A 14,380-nucleotide genomic window follows, 5' to 3' on the forward strand; every position below is an offset into this window, starting at 1 on the left:
GGAAATTGAGTGGATGCCCATCAGTTGAGGAATGGCTGAAAAAATTATGGCATATTAATGTAATGGAATATTATTGTTTTATAAGAAATTATCAGTAAGTTTATTTTAGAAAAGCCTGGAGAGACTTACATGAACTGATGCTGAGTGAAGTAAGCAGAACCAAGAGTACATTATACACAGTAACAACAAGATTATGTGATAATCAACAGTGATTGACCAGGCTCTTTTCAACAATAGGTGATCTAAGGCAATTTCAATAGACTTGTGATGGAAAGTACCATCTGCATCCAAAGAGCGAGAACTATGGAAACTGAATATGGATGAAAGCTTAGTATTTCATATTTTCATTTTGTTGTTGTTGTTGACTTCATTTCCCCCCTCATTTTCCCCCTTTTGATCTAATTTTTTCTTGTGCAACATGATAAACATGGAAATGCATTTAGAAGAATTGCATATATTTAATCTATATCTTGCTGTTTAGGGAAGAAGAGAAAAGGAAAAGAGGGAGACAAATTTGGAACACAAAGTTTTGCAAAGTTGAAAGGAAGGAAGGAAGGAAAGAAAGAAAGAAAGAAAGAAAGAAAGAAAGAAAGAAAGAAGAAAAGAAAGAAAGAAAGAAAGAAAGAAAGAAAGAAAGAAAGAAAGAAAGAAAGAAAAAGAAAGAAAAGAAGGAAGGAAGGAAGGAAGGAAGGAAGGAAGGAAGGAAGGAAGGAAGGAAGGAAGGAAGGAGGAAGGAAGGAAGGAAGGAAGGAAGGAAGAGAAAAGAAGAAAAAAGAGGAGAAAAAAGGAGAAAAGAAAGAAAGAAAAAAAAAATCAGTGACAGCTGACTGAAGAATAGACTGGACTAAAACAGGGAGAAAGACTTGAGGTAAGGGAAACCAATTAAGAGCCAGCCAGGCTCTCTTAACTCTCCCACTCCCCAAGTGATGAAGGTCAGTGGCAAAAGTTGTTGCAGTGCCAGAGTAAAGAAGGGAGTACATACAAAAGATGTTATGAATAATGGCACCTGTAATATGAGAATCAAGATTTTAAATGAAGAAATAAAAGTTGAGTAATCCCAGAACTAGGATTTCAGTTGTGCACAGAGGTAAAAGCCAGCACAGAGGCTGTAAGGACTGTCTGTTCAATTATTCCACCCACTCTTTTCTCATAGAGATCTTGAAACAAAGGAAAAAGCGTTCTGGTTAATGGGATTTTCTATGACTTTTCTCCAGGAATGGATACACCAACAAACCCTTCTTTAGAGAGAATAAAATGAGTTGTGATTTTATTTGTTTCTTTAAGAGCTCTCAGTAACCCTTTGAAGTAATTAAGTTCGATTCAACAAGAATTTATTTATTTATTTATTTAAGAGATATAAATCGGATTACAAAGATAAAATAAATAAAAGTCCTTACCTTCAAAGAGCTAATATCATTCTATGAACCCCTGTAATATCATGTTTTGAAGTTAGTGCTCCTAGGACTTAAAATTATTTTCCTTAAAAAGAGAATGAATCTTATTTATCTTTGTATTATCCTTGTAAGTTCAGAAAGTAGCAGACATTTTTATTCTAAGAACTTTTAAATAGGCTCACTACTTATTAAAAAGAAAATGGGACATTCCGAATGTCAGGAGTAGCAAATGGTGACAGCTATGGGAGAGTTGTTTTAGCAGGCCAGTGATAACCTGATAATTTATGAACAAAGGGCAGAAATGTGAATTGATATATTCATCTGATAAGTCTTGGTAATATAAGAGAGAAGCAGGGAAGCTGGCCAGATATAGTCCTTCCTGCCTGGGCTTTTTATACCATTGTCTTGTCAGAAGAGTGTTCCAACTTTACATGTCATATTAATGGATTGCATACTATTCTATCATTGAGATTTTGTCATGAGTGAAAAGCCCTGGGAAAATGTCTTTGCTGATTCTCTACTGGTAAGGAGGGGAAAGGACAAAGGGGAAGAAATGAATTTCTAGGCTTCTGACTTACATGTTAGCATGGGGGTTGATGGAAGGACTAAAGAAAGAACTTTCACCCAGATGGACTGGATGTTAACTAGCTTTGATTCAGATTTATAATCTGATTATAGACTATAAATATACATCACAATTTACTAAAGGGAAACATGGGGTAAAGAATGAAGGAAGAAACAAGTTGAATGGAGACTGAGCTGTGATTCGAAGGTGTAAACAGCAACCTACACCTTTAGAAAGAAATATGTAGATACCACCCACATAGAAGGAAGAAAGTCAATGGGTAGGAAGCATTTAGTTTCTCTGAGTCCTGGAGATGTATAGGAATCTTGGCAGTTATTCCAGTGTTCTGGTTCTGACTGGTACATAAATAGGAGAGAACACATTAGATAATATATGTTTTGGTTCTGATTGCAGAGGAGGATCATGCTCTAATTACAGCACCTACTAATGTTATAAGTGACCTTTCAAAGGGAAGTTTCAGTCATTTTTACTGTGAGGGGAGAAGCCAGATATCAAAGAGCTTGAGAGGTGAGAAAATGCATGTCTCAGGAACAAGATATCTTTTTTTTTTTCAATTGTCTATTTTCCAGTATGAAGTCAACAAACATGAAACTTTCAAAATAAAAAAGAACAGGAAAAACCATGACTCTTCTCTATTATGTATAGTATTTTTTTTTAATGTGTACTAAATTTAATACATTACTGCTCATATGTGCCCCTACTCTCTTTTGAGTTCTGTTCTCTTTTCTGTTTTTAAAAATGTTTTGCTGATTCTTTTTTAATTTTTGGCATCATTATAATTTGTTGTTCATTCATTTCAGCCCTGTCTGACTTTTTAAAAGTGACCCCATTTAGCATTTTCTTGGCATTCTGACATTTTCTTCTCCAGCTCTCTTCTCCAGTTCATATTACAGATAAGGAATTGAGGTAAATAGAGTTAAGTATCTTAGCTACTCACTTTTTCTCCCTGCAAATTTCCCCTTGGTAGGACTAAGGTACCATTAGGATACAAAATCAAAAACCAAAATGGTTCTCGCCCTTAAGGTTCTAAGGTCCAACATTCCACTGAAGGATATTCTATGGCATACTATTTCTTTTTTTTAATCTTCTTCAACTTGACTTCCAGTTTCTCTACAAGAATCACATTTTGAGTTTAGCATTCCAGAAATTGAAGTTATTTTGTTTACAAAGAACAGCTTGTTCATCTTCACATTACCCTACTAAGTCCAGAAGATGGCAATAGTCATTACTCTGATAAGTCAGATATGTGAATAGAATTTAAGGCTTTTATAACTGAGGTCTTTTAATTTTCAACTGTATAACAGCTTACTTCCCTCTCCCTCTCACCAATGAAAAGCCCTTCTATGTAACAAAGAACTCATTCAAAACTTATATAAGCATAATCAAATATTCTTGCAAAATGAACTGACAGGTGAGCCATGTTATGGACAATTTTGTTCTTGAAAAGTTATATAGAAATTACATATACATATGCATACATAAATACATATATGTGTATGTGTGTCTCTGTGTGTTGTGTTTTTTTTAGGTAGTGCAGTGAATAGAGTGCTGGGCCTGGAATCAAGAAGACATAAATATAAATTCAGCCTCACAATCCCACTTGTGTGATTTTGGGCAAGTCATTTAATTTCTGTGTCGGTTTCCTCAGTGGTAAAGTGGGAGAAATAATAGCACTTCCCTCTCAGGGTTGTCGTAAGAATTGTCAAAATATGAGGAGACACCCTGTTTTCTGAAACACAGTAAGCAGGCTTTGCCCTAAATTTGGCATAACAATAATTTTTTTTGCACTCACCCTCCAGCAAAATCATATAATTATTGTATTGCTTTGAATAGCACCAGGTGTTCTTTGAGCTTGGACAAGCACCAGACAAGTACCCATGTTCTGGTCATAAAGCTCTGCTATGAATCAAACTTCTGTCATTGTTACTGTTTACCTCTCATTGTCAGGGCTATGGCTCTTGTGTAGCCATCAGTCTAAGTATGGTGGGGTCCTGGTATATGTGTCCTTGCTTGCAAGCTGTTTTCCTCACTTTTAAATTAAGCTGTTTGAATCCTGACTCTCCTGTCTCCAGCCTGCTCTGTTCAGCTCCAGTCATCCACAGGTTAAAGGCCAGTTCAGTCCAGTTGATGTTAATTGGAGATTGGAAGCAGACCATTGGACTCTCTGGTACTAGTGGGAACAGTCTAGGTGCCACTAGGTTCAATCCCTCCTGATCTGATGATCCTCTGCCCTTGTCCCTGTTCCAATCCTCTGAGCTCTCACCTTGGTTGAACTCAGCATTCTTTGTGAGGAAAACCCCAGGGCCTCTTCTGTGATCTGATTCATCTCAGATCACTTTGGTAAGGAGAGCCTTCCTTAAACTGCACACCTCTATTAATCAGCCTCTGCATGCCTCTGTAAAATTGTAACTGTGTACCTCTTGTCCTTCTGGGTGCCTGTATTGTTTTTTAAACTGCACACATCAATAAAGTTGAGACTGCATGCTTCAGTAATCTTGTGCCTCTGTATGGACTATAATTATGGGTATTAGAATTGTTTTTGTCTCTTTGTGTCTGTCTTGTCATTTTGTCTGTGTTTGTCTATAAAATGTAAAATGTTTGCATTGTGTTTTTGTTTTGAACAAAATTCTATTGCTTTGAACAGTTTAAAATTTAGCCAGCCAGAAAAATTTGTAAGGATGAGTGAGGCAGAGAGTTTACAACACTGGGAAAGATTAGTAAACTTTTATAGTTGAAGCAGTTGTCTCAATAAACAGTACTAACTACCACATTAGGCTTTCCTCAGGCTTTTAGGTTGTAAGAGGAAAAAAAAAGGAATTTGCAAGACACCTTTTTTTTGCTGTCATTTTGGCTTTGGCTATGTTGAAATTACAGGGGAAAAAATCAGATGATCAAAGTTTGTAAAACTATTAAAAGTATGTTAGCAGATTAAGGAATTTGAAGATTAATTCATTTAAGATTTCAGCAGAGAACTCCTGGGACCTTGAGGTAATTCTAGGAACTCATTCCATTCTGAAATGTCTTAGTAAGTTTTGGGGTACCACTCTGTAGAATCTGTTTTAAGGAAAATAAGGATAATATTTTGTAAAAAATTTTTTTTAAATGAAACCACAAGATTAATACTGTCATCATTCTAGGGCAATAAAGGAAGGTACCTAATTTGGAAGTAATCCCAGAGTAAAGGAAAAAAAAAAGGTAAAAGATTTGCAAACAGAACAAAGGTAGTTTCTCCCCCATTCCATTGTTATAATTATGCCCCCTCTTTTCCTCTTATAGCAAATGTCTAGAAATCTATTAAACAGTAGATTGATACTGAAACATCTCTGTTACTATTACAGGATGCAAGTATGAATTTCTTACAATTTTAATCTGTATTTATGGTCAAATTATAATACAGGGATGCTATTCTCCTAAGGGGTAAATGATTAGGCAAAGCAATAAGACAAAGATGTAATGTAAAAAGTTTTCTAAATAAATGGAAAGGTAAATTTTAAGAAAGCAACAGCATTAGATTGTTTTCTCTAAGCACTATATACAGAGATATATGATTGACTTCCCAATTTATCTTTCATGAAAATTCAGGCTGTGAGTTTGAGTTTTAAGTTTTAGTAATAAAATTTCAAAACTGTATCAAGATCTCACACATAAATTTAATTGATCTGTCTGATAATATTAAATGACAGAAGAACTCAGTTTGTAGTTAGACCCTCATGAATTTTTTTAAAAATCTTATATCAGGACAAGATTTAGGTAAGGACAGAAATAGCAAATGGTACATAAACTGAAATTCTCTGTAGTTTCAAATTTGAAGAAGCAAATTTAAGTGATTGTGTCAAGTTATATCAAGCCAGAATTATCTAGGAACTTCTAGATTTGGAACCAGAAGAGCTGAATCTCCTTTAGAGCTGTCTTGGGAATAAATCTGTTGTCCAAGAAGAGATATCTAAGGACCAGATATGAGACATCTGGGACTCAAAATATGTCGGTTAAATGGATGTTGAGTATGGGTCAATAGAATACAAAGAGGCTTGATTTTAATTAATATTGGTGATTACTGCATTGCTTTGGTTTTTTGTTTTAAGATGTTTATGTTTAAGTGTTCTTGATTACCTTGGTGACATGTAAATCTCCCTTCTTAGAACTAGTCCACTGTGAAATCTCTAAGTAGTCTGATCTATACTGACTTAGTGTAATTATGCCATTATGGTTATTGTAAGAAAAACTTTATTGCTTTGTTTGAATCTAGACCTGTGTGACTGGGAAATTGGATCATCTCTATGTATTGTTTAGAGACTCTTAACTAAGAACCAATGTTATACTGACTCAAAACTTAGATTCAAAGATTCATGCAAAGAATTTTCTTGAAGGGCCCCTACTAGATCCTTCTGATTAGCTCCATAGCTGCCAAACTTGTGGAAGTGGACTCCTGGATTATCTGAAGAGAGCCCCTGCTCCTGAGTGGACAGTAACCCACTCCCCACCCCCAGAGATCTCTAGGTTTATTTAGCATGGAACCAGAAGAAGCTAAGATCCAGATGAGACAGCTGTTCCAAGATTTCAGATGAAGGCTAGACAAGTTTTTTTCCCCTTTTCCTTTTTATTATATGCTCAACCACCAAGCCCTGATTCAAGCATGTGTTAGTCTTTTCCTCCTCTATATTCTTGGTACCCTCACTTTTCTGCTTGCAAATAAACAATGACTAGCTATGATACCTGGAATGTACTTCCCTAATAAATCCTTTCAAGGAACTAACACCCTGGACAATCTCTTATTCTGGTCCAACTGGCCTCTTGTGGCATCTTAGCTTATACCTGCCTCTCCTGTATTGACCATAAGGGGAGAGATTTTTTTCATACCCCCCCCCACTTTTGCCCAAAGTGGGAAATGTCAAGATACTAGGAGACATCCTGTTTTCCAGAGGTAAGTCCCAGCTAGTAAGCTTTGCCTCGAACTTGGCATAAAAACAATCCTTTGCATTCACTTTCTGGATGATCTTTTCCTCTAGCAAAATCAAATAATTGTTCTGTTTCTTTGACCAGCACCAGGTGTTTTCTGAGCTTGGACAAGCACCAGACAAGTATCTATGTTCTGATCATGAAGCCTAGTTATGAATCCAAACTTGTATCATTGTTGCTGTTACCCCTCATCGTCAGGGCTATGGCTCATTGTGTAGCCATTGTTTTCTCTCCACACTAAAAGTAGGGTCCTGGCACTTATGACTTTCCATGCAAGCTGTTTCCCTCACTTTGAAATTAAAGAGTTTGAATCCCAACTCTTCTGTCTCTGGCCTGCTCTGTTCAATTTTGGCCATTTACAGTTTAGAGGCTGGTCTGAACTGGTTGACAGGATCAAATGAGATACATTTAACAAGCTGAGCACAGTGCCTGGCACATAATATACACTTGATAAAGCTTCTTCCTCCCCTTTCCCTTTCATCTTTACTACAGTAACTCTTAAAGTATTTTTTTTAACATTTTAAAATTTATTTTATTTCATTATTATTTACTACATTTACTCAATTCTCATGTCCTAGTCCTCCATTCTATCTTAATAACTGATCAAAGTCTTGACCTTAACAACACCAGCAACTATTCTACTCCCATGTTAATGAACTCTGAAATACTTTTATCTGATTTTTCCCATGTCATCATCCTGTCGTTGCCTAATTTTGGTCCTTTTCTTATCTTGATCCCTTGGATTAACTCAGCTCCAAACCCTCTTATCTTGTCCTACTGCCAATCATAGTTTGTTAAACCTCAACTTTAGACTGCTTTGATATCAGCTCCTTCATTTCGATTCATGTACTTCTGAATGGACTTGGAAAAAAAGATTATGACATGATAATAAATGAGTTCATTCTAAATTTGTGTCATCTAATCTCAACTCTCCTTGAAGCAAAGCAAACATTAGATTCTGCCCTAATTATTTCACTATCCCATCCCCATAGCAGCCTTTTTCACACTTTCTCATTTCTCCTTTCACCTCTCATAGCAACCTCTTTCTCTATCCCCTCAGCCAAAGGTCTCAGCTCCTACTTTGCCTCCCAACACTCCAAAAAGACAATTTGCCCAAGGTTCCCCTTTCTGCTTTATCTCACATCATTCAGATACTATTACTACTTTCCCACTACTTCCTTCTTCATTCCTTTCATGGGAAGAAAAAACCCTTCTCATCAAGTTCCTCTATATGTACCCTTGATCCCATATCCTCTTTACTCTCCTGTAAATTACCTCCACTCTTATTCCTACTCTTTTCCTAATCTTCCATTTCTTTCCATACACTCTCTCTCTTTGACTTCCCTGCTACATACAAACATGTCATCTTCCTCCAGTTAAAAAAAAAAGCCTTTATTTGATCCAGTCATCAGCTATTATCCAATAGATCTCTTCCACTTCTTGACAAAACTTTTTGAGAAATCCATCTACATTAGGTACCTCCATTTCTCATCTTACTCATATCTAAACCCTTAATATCTGGTCTTCAGCTTCATCATTCTGTCCTCTCTGAATTAGCAATGATCATTCAATAGCCAAATCTAATAACTTTTTCTTAATATTCATCCATCTTTTCTTTTCCTCTCTACATTTTTGATTTTGTTGATCACCATCTCCTCCTGAATATTCTACCGTCTCTTGGTTTTTGTGATACTACGATTTCCTGGATGTCCCCTTCTTTTTTGGTCTCATTCCCTTTTATTTTCTTTTGCTGGGCCTTCTTCCGTGCCTTGCCCACTAACTGTGCTATCTGGGTTTTCTTCTCTTCTCCATGTATACAACAAAATTTGATTGTGGGTTCAATGATCATTTCTAAGCAGATGATTCCCAGATCTATATTTCCAGTTCTATCCCCTCTTCGAAGCTCCAGTGTCCTATTACCAACTCTCCTTTAAATCTTTCTCTCCTTGTTTCTCCCTCTGAATCTAGGAAAATTAAAAAGGCAACAGCAATGATCCGGGAGAGGTTTCCCCTTTCTTTCTGACTTTAGATGGCGCTAAAGGACAATAAACTCAGCCAGCCCTTCAAGCAGAAGAAGGATTCAGCTTTCCTCCAATGAGTTGTTGACTACATTGTAGTTTTATTCCAACTCCATGGGAAGCAGCTGTTCTTCTGATTCTCCAGCTCTGCTTTTTCAAAGAAGGAGTCAAATTTTCATATTTTGTTTTTTCTGTCCCATTTCTCTTACATAGCTTCCATTGATTTATATTAGGATCCCCTTTTTATTAGTGACCCATCTCTAACTTAGGATGAAAAAAATTCCACAGTTCAATTAGTCATAATACAAACAATTTACATTTTCCAATTTTGTGATTTATGATTTCTCAGCTATGTCCTTCAACACTTCGTGTCTTCCCCCCCACACCAAAAAAAAAAAAAAAAAAACCTAATGATATGTAAATTGACTGATAGATAACAATGTCTTACAGTATTATCTTGGTATTATCCTTTTGAGATGCTTTCAAACAGGTCCCCTCAGTTATACAGTTTTAAGCTTGTTGTTGTTCAATCATGTCTAATTCTTTATGATCTCACTGGGGTTTTCTTGGAGAAGATACTGGATTGGTTCTCTAGCTTATTTTACAGATGAGGAAACTGAGACAGAGTTGTGACTTGTCCTGGCTCACATGGCTAGTAAGTATCTGTTGGAATACACGGGAGCCATCTGCTTGGAGATCCAACCCAGAATGGATCTCCTCTTGTGAGAGGATGATACAAGGAAACCGAGAGGCAGTTGCTGTTCTCTGACCTCTCTGATTGAGAGGCCATTGCATTGTCTGACCTCCCTCTTCTTCCCTCTGCCTCCAATTTATCTCATTCCTAGTTCTCAACACCTGTGTCAGCAAAGGCTGCCCTGCAACTCCTTCAGATGTTATGATCCACAGCTGTGGAAGCTCTCAGAGCCCTTAATAAGTATTTGAAGCTGCATTTGAGCTCAGGTTCTCCTGACTCCAGGCCCAGCACTCTATCCACTGTACCATTTACTTAACTGTCAATTTGAAACTTAGAGCCTCACTAAGACTTTTGAGACACTATATTTATCTGAGAGGCATTTTTCACTTGGGTCTTCAGCACTATCTTAAGGTGCTTTTTCTGTTCTTTGCAAAAAAAAAAAAAGTACATTTACTTCTGAGCATATTAATTTATTAAGCAATGCATGCCAATTATCCAACAGACCACAACTAAACTTCTTCAGCTTAGACATGGACCCCAAATATAGGGACAGGTAAGCTTTTATACGTGAAAAACAATCAAATAAGGCTAATTGATTAAAATAAAATAATACAACATCAAGTAATCTAACTTCTAATTGGATGAAAGAGTAAAGATTTTCTAATTTGTGAGGGGAACAGCAAACAGATGCAATTTCCTGAATTCAGAAAAGGAGGTGTCCCATTCCCAACAGGTCTGTAAACAATCCCGGGAACATGGAAATAATAACTGATGGTCAAGTTTTCAGATAAGACATATGGATTGCTTGAAATATACAATTGTAAGAAAATTCCTTGCATTGATCTTTGGATCTAATTGAGTTTATGGTCACCTAGATTATTGGTTAAGGTTCTCTAAACAGCAGTGGTCTGAGATTATTAAGGCTAGGTTTAAACAATATAATAAACTTTTCTCCTAGATCCCATTATTGAATAAAGTTTTCTCACAGGACAGAAGTTGGACTATACCCACAATTAAATAGGGAAGTGAGATAGATAGATCCAAATGGAGATAGAATCACAGAGGTTCACTCAATTTCCATAATCAAGTACTTTTCTAATCGCCTCAGTTCCCTCTTGATTCAGTGGTTTATTCACTTATCAGGATACTTCATCACCCAATCAGAACAGAGTTCATAGCAAACAGTTCAGCTTAATTCTCTAGGCAAATGAGTTTAGCTGGGAAACATCAGCACCACTTGTCTTTTCCCTTTCTTTTTTCCTATCTCAAATAAAAGGGAAAAAAGAGGGCAACATGCATACACCTTTGAGAAGATTCATATCACTTAAGCTTTGGTTGGTACTGAAAAGAAATAGCTGAAACTATAGTCTTCATTCAGCTAATCAACAATCACATAGCCAAAACCTTTTGTCAATTCACTGCTCTTAATGTTGGTCTCTGCAAAATGCTCCAACTAATTGTTTCTCTAACGACCTGCTATTTCTTCCCAGCTTTCCTTTGTTCCCAAACAAAGACACTGAACCTATCTCCTATACTTCCTTTAGCCTTATAACATTCTTTGATCAAAGCCTCCTGGACCTCAGCAACTCATTTTCATTTAAAAATAAGTCATGAAATTCACAGACTTTTAAAAATCATATCTCAGTAATTTTGTATCTTTGAAACTGTCCCCTTTTATCCAGTTTTTAATAAATACAAGGTTTTCCTCTGACCCTTAAAAAAAAAACTCTACTGTTTACATAAAAGTAATTATTCTCTTATCCACAAGGTGATTTTCTGCATATTTCATTTTTTGTCCAGAACTGTTTGAATCTCATCTGGAACCCACATTTCTTCACATATTGAGTTTTTGTTAAAGGTAAAGTTCTTCACTCCTGTTCTCTTTAGGCATCTATAACAGCAATATTTTATAACTTCATATCTTTGAATCAGTTCCTTTATGAAAAAAATCTTTTCTTTTAAGAAAAAAATAACGGCTGAATCTGTTAAATAGAGAAGTATGTTACAAGAAGAATAATGATGTCTTAAAGATTCCAACATACTTTCTCATGCATATATCAAAAGTCATTCCAGATTACTCAAAATATGTAAAAGAGATAACTTTGTTTGACATCCCTCTGATTATCAAGCAGAGGGTAAAATAGGGAGGTGTATCCCAGCCAGAAGTACTCACCACTGTCCTGGAGAATGTCCATCCTGGAGTATAAATTGAAGAGGAAGGTGAGATACTCCAGATGATTCTATTTGCAGATTGCATCAAATCCCAGAACTCTGCAAAGTCTCCAGAATGAGATCCATGATCATTCAAAATACCAAAAGCAATAATGAGAAGAGATCCAAATTTAGAAGCAAGATATCAGAATGTATGCCAGTATTTGGGTTCAGATAGTTCACTCCTCAGCAAAATGGAGATAATTTTTACATTCACTATCTCACAGGATGGTTGTGGAGAAAGTAATTTTTTGGAATATGAAAAGATTTTAGAAATGTGAGCTATTATTATTATTTATAACATACATAATACAAATGGGTTGTTCAAGATCCTATGAGGCAGAGGGTGATGGGAGGAATTATCGTCTCAGTTTCTTCCCTTGCCACCTGATGGAGCCAAATTATTGTTTTTGGAATCTCTGATAAAGGAAATTGTGTGGCAAATAAAAGAGCTAAAGAAATGGTATCTTGATGACTTTATTGACTAAAGCATAGTGCTAATAAGGCAAATCACTGGCTTCAGTCCTTATGTAATCTAGGTTTCTTTGTTCTGTTCCATAGCTTGAAACTTCTCTGTTAATGGAAAGAATTTTTGACAATAAGAGAGCAACATGAGCTAACAGTATATAATATGTTTAGTCCTTTCAGTCATGTCTGACTCTTTGTGACCCAATTTGAGACTTTCTTAACAAAGATGGTTTGCCATTTCCCCCTCTCATTTTACAGATGAGGAAACTGAGGCAGAGTTAAGTGATTTGCCCAAGGTCACACATCTAGTAAGTGTCTGAGGCCAAACATGAACTTAGGAAGATGAGTTTTTTCTGATTCCCTGACAATCCGTGCACTATAGTGCCTCTTAGCTCCCTTGTAAGGGACCACATTAATAGTTTAATTATTATTTTTGGAAGAGAGCAACAGCAGCAGAAGAGTTGAACATTGCTGAGTTTTGCATAGAGTACAATTAATAATTCTAGTTTAAAATACAATTATAGAATTAAATAAGGCAGGAGTATGACTGAATTAGTGGTGGGGCACTACAATGAAAGAAGAGGGGGATTTGTAGCCAGAAGATGTGGATTTGAAAACCACCTCTTGGAGAAATCACTTAACTTTGTGGGCTTCATTTTCCTCAGCTACAAAAATCAAAAATAGGGGGTGAGCTAAAGCAGAGGCATCAGACTCACAAGCTGCAAAAATCCCCAAATGTATCCACTTGAACCAGATTAAACTGTAATTAAGAAATGTTTAAAAAAATAAAAATACAGCATAGATAATGTGAATTTGTGGTTTTCTAAATCAATATGTAGCAATCAGGGAGCCATTTCAATTTGATAGCATTGAGATGAAGTATCTTTAAGGTTCTTCTTAGCTTGAAATCCTATGAATCTCTTCCTTCCTAGTACCCACCTCCATCAATAATAAACAAGTCCATGATACCAACAGATCAAAGAAGGCACCCTATGGCCTTGGTAGTAAAAATTGCCCAACTTTCTACAAGGAGATAGTTTAAGTCTTCTGTTTACTAACAGCCTATTTTTAAAGTGCACGCAAACAACTTAAGTGAGCAATTTAATTAAAGTAATTAAAGTAATAGGTTGGGGAAAAATCATAAAACTAATTATTATAGAGTAGTGAAGAGAGAAATAAAATTGCCACCAGTCTTGGCTCAACTGCTTCATCTGGAATTAGAACATTGCAGAACAAGTCCCAAGTCAGCAAATATTTATTGAGCCCCCGCTCTGTACTAGGCATTGCACTAAGTTTCTAGCTTAAGTGGGTGTGAGATAGATACCTCCCTTTCATTTTCAATAGAGAACAATTATTTCAAACAGCCTCAAAATTCAATTCTGTTTTAATGAACTTCCCAGTAAGCCATCCAGCACTTTCTTCAGCCAATCAGTAATGTCTCTCTTCTAATCAGTAAGTTCCCCACAGATCCATTAAAAACTGCTTTTCTATTGGGCTTCTTACTATGACTTCTTACTACTTACTATTACTTCATACTATTATTGCTGAATGCATGGTCAAGCCAGTCACTTAAGGCAAAATGCCTCTGTTTCCTCATCTGAAAATGATATTTCCTACCTTGAAGTATTATTATGAGGATCAAATGAGACAGCACATAGAAAGCACTTTGCAAAATGTAATGTATTGTTTAAATGATTGAATATTGTTATCATTACTATTCTGTAGGATGAGAGCAGGGACATAATTGCTTTCTTCTCTGATATATTTTTCTCTATGTAATTGCTTTATCCTTCTGGACCCTTCAGAGGATCGTATGCTTACGGACATAAGAGGGCAAGAATCATTCCTATTGAACTTGCTCCAAATAGCTCTTTATTCCCTGTGCAAAGTAATACAAATAATTTGCTTTTCAGGATGTCATTTTCTTTGTCTGTGAAATGAGTGAGGTAGATTAAATGATCTCTAAGATTCTTTCTAGATTGTCTAAGAACTAAATGCAAAACCATGTCATGAGGGCATTTAAAAATTAGCAGGATGATGGCCATTGGTTATA

General features: G+C 36.1%; 1 protein-coding gene across 1 annotated transcript in view; it reads right to left on the reverse strand.

Moving 5' to 3' along the window:
• Window positions 1-14,380, reverse strand: part of ABCD3 (ATP binding cassette subfamily D member 3) — a 609,690-nt gene that overhangs the window by 192,009 nt on the left and 403,301 nt on the right. The window lies entirely within an intron of this gene.

The sequence above is a fragment of the Antechinus flavipes genome, chromosome 4, assembly GCF_016432865.1.
Source record: "Antechinus flavipes isolate AdamAnt ecotype Samford, QLD, Australia chromosome 4, AdamAnt_v2, whole genome shotgun sequence".
Lineage (NCBI taxonomy): Eukaryota > Metazoa > Chordata > Mammalia > Dasyuromorphia > Dasyuridae > Antechinus > Antechinus flavipes.